Below are 7,917 nucleotides of genomic sequence, written 5' to 3'. Positions count from 1 at the left end.
CCCGCTAATGAACACCCCTAACCACTTTAGTAGTTCCTAATTTGTGACTGGTTATTTTGTGATAATCTAGTGACCATATTTTGTGGTCACGAATTAACAACCAACACTTTCGTTACAACTTAGTGACTGTATCATATGGTCATTAATTAACAACAAGCACTTAAGCAGTCTCTAAATCGATACGAGCTACATATGTTGCAGTTTAGTTACTAAGTGATTTCAGTCACAAATTTGAGACAATGACAACTAGTTTAATCCATCTTAAATTAGTGACTGAAAGTTTCGATAACTAAACAAAGACTAAACTTTTGATAAGCAAACAACTACATATATATAGTAGGTTCTATGTTGCGACTAAAATCGATTGCAAATTCGCCACTTTCTTAATTGTTGGTGACTAAATAACTTTAAGATAATAATATTTGCAATATGTAATACTTTATATAACCCAACTATTCTTATGGGTAAATAATCATTGTATGAAAACCAAAGGAAATATGGTTTGTACAAGGTAAAAAAACAAACACCTAGTAAAAAACACTTTGCAAGCCATGAACATAATACAACTCTTAGTAAAGTCAACCATAATCAACTATGGTAAAAAAACAAAATGCCTAAAAGAAGCTTAAAAAACCTATTTCAATAGATAGTCTTCAACTGCTACGCAGCCCTACAGCTTTGGATTGCAATCTCTATGGCACGTAAAATATATATTAAACAATCTTGCTCCTTTGGTGGCTCCATCTCAGGAGAAAAAGATCCTGCAGTAATATATGCAGTAATATACTGGAATCATTGATTTGTTTAGTTTGATGTATAACTCTTCCAAACTACGACAGTCGTCTCAGCCTTCTTCCAAGCCTTCTCCCAAGTCTCTTTTTCTCCTAGGTAATTCTCTGGTCTCTATGTAATAAGAATAGTTAAAAACAATTAAATTATAAATATATATAAGGCTAAAACATGCACAATCAATTATCTAAATCCAGTGAAGGATACAAAGAAAACAGGTTGATAGATTGTCTAACTATAAAGCACAAAGTACAATGCGGAATCAGTGTTGTCTAAATATACAATTTTCAATTGCCTAAATATCTTGTTTTCATCGCCCACTCTAACAGTCTAAGACTCATGTCATCTTGGTTAAATAATGCACTCAAGTATAATCAAGGTGCCTACCTTTGTTGTAAATTTTCCAGCAAGACGTACCCCTAGATAACAACCAGTAAAATATAACCCCCAACATTTCCACATAACTAAAATTTACAGTTTCCAATCAAACATAAGCCTCCACAGCCTAGTGCATAAAATCATGACGAAGGTTTTACAAGTGGAAAATACATGAACAAGTATAGGGATCAAAACACATACAAACAACATCGGGTAATTTGGGGTAAATGAGCAAACTAACAATGTCTTTTTGAGGAAAAATCGTTAATCAGGGGAAAGAAAACAGTTGGCATGCATTGTTTGACCCAAAAAAACGAACAATTGTAAAAGCGATAGAATCTTTACCCGTTTTACAGATTAGCTGAAGGGAGACCAATAACAGAGAGTCAATAATTCTCCCACTGACTCTCAAACAACGCTTATAGATTAGTTTCAGGAAGTTTGACAATGGGGTTGATCACTGTGGCACAGTTGATGTGAAATTCCATGCCTTTTTCTTTTCAACTAAATAAAAAGGTTGTTTCAGGTTGAAGAATAAACTTTCACCCAGAGTTGATTAGTCACCATTACTTTCTTTAATGAAGAAGGAAAAGAAACATGTAGCAGAGTTTCTGCATGGGATGGAGTTACAAGTCCCTAAACCTAAGGGAAGATAACTATAGCAATGGCTCAAACTAATTGAAAAAGAAGTGTAAAATTTAAAACCAGGATTAACAGTGAGTCTATGGTCACAAGTCTCAAATGGCCCTAAAAGAATTAAAAATAATTTCTTAGTGGAACTATTCCCCACCCTTTGTGCTGAATTTTTTTCTTTTCAGGGGGCGTTTGGTTCACAACGTGATACTAGTAGCTTCTCATCCAATCTGAAAACCTCCTTTTTACACTCCATCTTCCTCTATATGGTCTCAGCATCTAGTTTACACAAGTTCTACACAATTAACAAGGATGATAACCTTGCACAAGGAAAATACGAGATTCCTAGAGATTCCAATTTTTCACAGGTCGCAGACTCACAGGAAGAAAAAGAAGAATATAGCTGACTGCATGGTAACAGACAGCATGACAGACTCATCAAGAAAGGACCTACTGTAATTTCTTACTCGGAAAACGGGCACCAGAGGTTATCAACACATAAATACTCAAAAAAGAATTTTATGTGGAGAAAACACTACCTGTTTAGGGCCTTCTACAAGAGGGAACCAATCACACATTCGAAAAGCTATATGTACTCAAAGGTCTCAAACAATACCAACAATTTTATAGGGTCAACATCAGCGATAATTATCAGATAAACATGGAAAACATTACATAATAACAAAACTCAAGAGGATTGAAACAGGAAATCATCTTACAAACATTGTTTCATATACTAATACTGATGAAAGCAAGTACTAAAAAGGAAATAAGAGAGTATTCTCATACAGTTGACAGCTTTAGCTCGAAGGTAAACCCAAATTTGTCATACACGTAGTTGATAAAATTTAGTGCAGCCCTGACTTCATCTTTAACCTGAAAATTACAAACACAGGCTAGTTATTCGGGATATATGAAAAAGTAACAGAATTAGTTTTACAGTCATAAGCCTATCCAACTTACTTGGCCTTCCATGCAGAAGATATGAGCATCATCCTGAAATAGTTGTGAACTTCAACTTATCAAAACAAATTCAATAGGCCCAAATGAAATTATGAAGGATTCAGGGAGGGGGATATTGCAACATGACAGCCTTGAGAATAAAATTCTATTGTGAAACCACCCAGCTTATAAACTTGCAAAGAAGAATTGATTATACCCTGGTAACATGCAATTAAGTGAATAACCCAATTCATGCAGCTCATTGAATCACATATGGTAATGTGGACATCACATAAGGTTCATTGGGCCATTTCATTCAATGTGCAAATAAGACCCATAAGGAGATTAGAAGGTTCATTGGGCCATTTCATTCAATGCAACAAAAATTCAAAATATAAGCAACTTCAATGTGCAAATAAGCCCCATATAAGGTTCATTGGGCCATTTCATTCAATGCAACAAAACTTCAAAATATAAGCAACTTTATTAGAAGATAAACCCAAGAGTTATACAAGAGTTTAGTTCAAAAGTGAGCAGGTTAAGTAACATGGGGTCTCAAGTACTAATGACAGACATCATGATAAATGTTTCTTATAGCTATGACTACCAAGCATATCATAAACACCAAGATTTTCATATTATCAACCAAAACATACCTAGATTTTTTGTGCCTCCTCACTTGTCATAGTATTGTCCTTTTTCGTATGATTTTTCAAGTAAAGATCAGGAGCAGGGAGGATCTTTCCGGTCTTTTGCATCTACACAATTAATATACATGTACATAAAATTTAGTTAGAGACCAGATGTTAAAATTCAAAAATTGAGGAAGTAAGAATAATAACGTCTAAAACAACATACCACATAGTCTAAAACAGAAGAACACAGTGAATTCTAGACAAGGCTATGAAACAGTAATTCTATCTTAAGCTCAAAATATGTTTTCTAAGGGTCAAGTGAAAAACGGCTATTGATTTACCTCCATGGCTTTAAGAGGATGACATCACCTATTTTGCTGAAAAGTACAAACAGACAGGCTTTACTGATGGCCTGAACTACTATCGAGCCATGAATCTGTATGTTTCTCCTTAGTATTAGAAGTTTATTAGACTCTTATTGTGTGATCATTGTCCCTTAACTTCATTTTCATTTCACATAAATCACATAAAGGCGTGTTTGAAGTGCTAGCATACACAATATGTCAGGGATACATCTACTTAGTGGTAACATTAATGTAGTTCCAGGATACGTCACTTGAAAGCTTCAATGTGAAATTTCATGTAGTGAGGTCCCAAGTGGTTGCTTTAGAGACTTAGGATATAGACGTTACTGAATAAATAATATTGAAATTGGCCAGGAGAATATAACTATATATTTTACATAGTTTTGTTAAAAAAATTACCAATTCAAAATTCAGGTCTAGATATAAAATACCCTAAGTTGTAGACTACTCGATCAAACCCTTGGCATAAACAAATAAAATTCACCCAAATTTTCCAGAAATAAATGTTTTCTAGGAGTATTAATAAACAAAATTGAAGAAACTCTGTCATAACTCTACAAAACTGAAATTCAAGAAAATCCAAGTTTGACAAATTAACACAAATCCAAAATTAAACTAAAGAAAGAGTGTTGAATCATACCTCAAACCCTTCTTGCGGGAGGTTCGTTCTTTTCCCAGATTTTTTTTGGTGATAGCTGTATAGGAGGAGGAGTTTTGGTCAAGGGAAAAAGAGTAAAACCTAATTGCAGTTCCCATATCCCAAATATTACGGGAATTTTCGGAGGGAAAAACTTATGAATTTAGGAAATTTAGGAAATTTCCCTCTCAAATTAGAAACTAAATCTTCAGTTTACCAGAAGCTTCGATTATTCTTCTAACTTTGGAGTTTCTATTTGTTTTTGAACTTTGAAATTTCTAGAGTTTGGACCGACTTCTGATATTTCATACGAATAGGAATAGCAGTTGAGAACTTGAGAAAGTTGAGATGGTGGGTTCCTTCTTCTTCGTCAATTCCTATGAACAAAAGTGAGGTTTTTTTTTTTTTTTTCTTCTTTTTTTCCCCTCTTGAATACTTTTACAATTAAAATTTGTGTAACTAAAAGTAGGACTACAAATCTTTTGTTAAATGAAATCAAGCACTAAAAAAAGTTACTCCCTCAGAACCTAAATGTTATTCCCGGTTGTCATTTTACAAATCTTTTGTTGCTTTTTTATTCCATTTTCACAAGAAAACAAAATAGTTGAACCAATAGAATTCAAGGAATAAAAATGCCAACTCATTAATCCATCCAAACTTAAACCAACCAATGACACTACAAGGTTTTTTATTGATAAACCAATGGAATTACAAAGTTCAAATTACAAGGAAGAGATTAAAAAGGAAATAAAAGAAATGGAAAAATTATTTTGGGACACTAAAAAAGGAAACGGGAATAACATTTAGATTCGGAGGGAGTAGTAATTTAATTTAAATGACAATCTATTAAAATATTATTAGACAATCTATTTAACTCACATGTTTGGTCGATCAATTTGATTTTTGGTACTCTCTCCGTATTTTGTTAGGATTCACATATTGATCGAAACAAATATTAAGGAAACATAGTTGACTTTGATATAAATAATGATTCAAGTAGGATAGTTGACAATAAAAAAATATTTAAGAAAAACAAGTGGAGTGTAAAAGTTACCAAAAGTGAATTATTTATGAGTTAAATGGGCTCATAAAAAGTAATAAACAATTGGAGAGTTGGTGTAAAATTTACCAAAAATAGAATTGTGACTCCTAAAAAATTACGGCCGGAAATATTTAGTAATTTCGACTCTTTAAAAAGTTCGGAGGGAGTATAAAAAAATGAACACATGCATTTAGCTTTTGGATTTTATTTATTTGTTTTTTTATTCACAAGATAAGTACTTCTATTATTTAGTTAGTATAGGACTTAATATGAAGTATAATATAAATGTTCATATGTAAGACTTTTCGTGGAGCATTATTCCTATTGATTGGTTTGATCTAATCTAATATGGGTTGGTCTAATCTGGATTACTCTAATATGAAGTTTTAAATTGGTCTTATATGATCGATTTGGAAAGGTTTATGTACATATTGGTTATTCTATGGACATCATCTATACATATTAGTTCTTATTTGAACATGACCTACGCATGTTGGTTATGATCTGGACATATCAGTTATAGTTTGTACATGATCTGATAAGTTCGATAAAAAGGGTTATCCAAGAACAATTAACTAAAAAAAGTTCAACTTAGTTAAGATAAGATAAATTCAAAAAAGTAAGTGAAAATCAGCTGAATAGAAAGCACACTAAATTAAATATTTATTTAATGTGCAACTACGATATATGTGGTAAGATAATTAATTAAGATGAGATCTCTATATGAGTGTGTTGTATAATGTAGTCATTTCTAAAATTAAAGTGCATAGAGTCTAATGGGATGACATATGAAAAATGAAAGTGTATATAGTATTATGGGATGGAGGGAATAGTATAAGCGAACGACATGAGGTTAAGCAATTATATATTAAAGGTAGAAATGTTATATATTGTCACATTTAGGCTTAGATCCGTTCTATTCGGCTTATTTTGTATGACCTTATCTGAATTTAACTGAACTTATATGAACTTATCTTTACTTATCTGAACTTATTTTATCTGAAAATAAAAAATTATTTTGTCTGAAATAAATTTATTTGTGTGTGAAAATGTCTGGAAAAACTTATTTTTTTGAACTTATATTATCCGAACTTAATTAACTGAACTTATCTGAAATTATGTGAACTTATCTGAACTTAACTTTACTTAACTTCATCTGTCTTAAATAAGTCATACTAAGTCGAATGGAACAAAGCCTTAATCTAAAATCTTAATTAATTAATACTTACTCCCTTCGTTCCATAATGTTCCTCACTTTTCCATTATGCGCAGTGTCCAATGTACTACTTTGGCCATTAATAGTTTTAATTTCGCATTAGTAAAAAAATATAAAAAAATAATATTTAGAAAATTTATATTGAAATGAATTCAATGATATCCCACAAGTTTATTTTTTTACTCTCAATTATACTATTAATTACGGTCAAAGTTTTTAAACTTTGACCATATGAATAGTAAACATGAGGAACTTTATGAAACAGATGGAGTACCTTTTTTTTTAGGGAAGATGGAATACCTTTTAGTATACAATATAAGTTAATATCACAAAGTACAAGATTACATTAAACTTGGTGTATCTTTAATGGTTTTGTATGTTACAATAAATGTTTTAAACTTATATTTGTATTGATTTTAATAGGGAAGTACGTATAGAATAATACACGGAGTGAGTATATATATACATAATAATACAACTATTTAACTAACCAAAACTTAGAAGAATGATTAATTAACATATTGCAACCTATCCAAATGTCGGGAATACATTTTTCATAAATTTAATTCCTTTTAGATCCATATAAATGTAAATGAGATAAAATAAAAAAAATACACTTTAATTAACACCAGTAAAAAAATACGAATTTGAATAAGGGGAGCATTAAAGTATATGATTATATATTTTTAATAATACTATTATGAGTTGTGTTATTGGAGCAAAGCTTCCAGTTCTACTTTATAAACTATGAGGTTGTTGGGTTAAAGAATTAATATTAGCATTTGTTTATTTTGATTTTTGATTTTTGTAAATGGAACATTATTTATTAGTGTATAGAGTCTCTTGATACTACATCACTTATCAATTAATAGTGACATGTGATGTCATGTCAATGTATGGTGTTTAAGTAATAGCAAAGATTTTACATCAATTAATTAGAGAATGTCATTTAACAAGTCATAATATTGCGACTGAAATATGTGACCGAAACTTTTCTGTAGTTAATTAGTGACAGAAAGTTAGTCCGTAGTAATTTTACGACTTACTTTTTGTGACTAGAATTTATCTGTGGTTAATTACTGACAGAAAGTTAATCTGTAGTTAATTTGCGACTGATCCCAGCGACAGAAATTATGTTCGTATTTTTGGTAGGTAATTAGAAGCCAACATGTATTCCGTAATTGGTATGCGACAGAAAATTTGTGACAGACATTGTGTTGGCAGTTAAATAGCAACATAAATAATTTTCAGTAAATAATTAGTAACAAAAGTTCGGGTGG

The 7,917-nt window shown here is 31.3% G+C and overlaps 1 long non-coding RNA gene across 1 annotated transcript; it reads right to left on the bottom strand.

Annotated features, from left to right (window-relative positions):
* Nucleotides 1-419: 419 nt before the first annotated feature.
* LOC110804752 (uncharacterized) lies at nt 420-4,812 on the bottom strand. Its single transcript, XR_002537822.2, has 5 exons — nt 4,383-4,812; nt 3,399-3,500; nt 2,764-2,796; nt 2,590-2,676; nt 420-903 (listed from the first exon to the last, which is right to left on the bottom strand). It is a non-coding gene; the product is annotated as an uncharacterized lncRNA (long non-coding RNA).
* Nucleotides 4,813-7,917: the final 3,105 nt, after the last annotated feature.

This window comes from Spinacia oleracea, chromosome 3 (genome assembly GCF_020520425.1).
Source record: "Spinacia oleracea cultivar Varoflay chromosome 3, BTI_SOV_V1, whole genome shotgun sequence".
NCBI lineage: Eukaryota > Viridiplantae > Streptophyta > Magnoliopsida > Caryophyllales > Amaranthaceae > Spinacia > Spinacia oleracea.
Note: the sequence above shows the minus strand (reverse complement) of the source record. Positions and strands in the feature narration are given on the sequence as shown.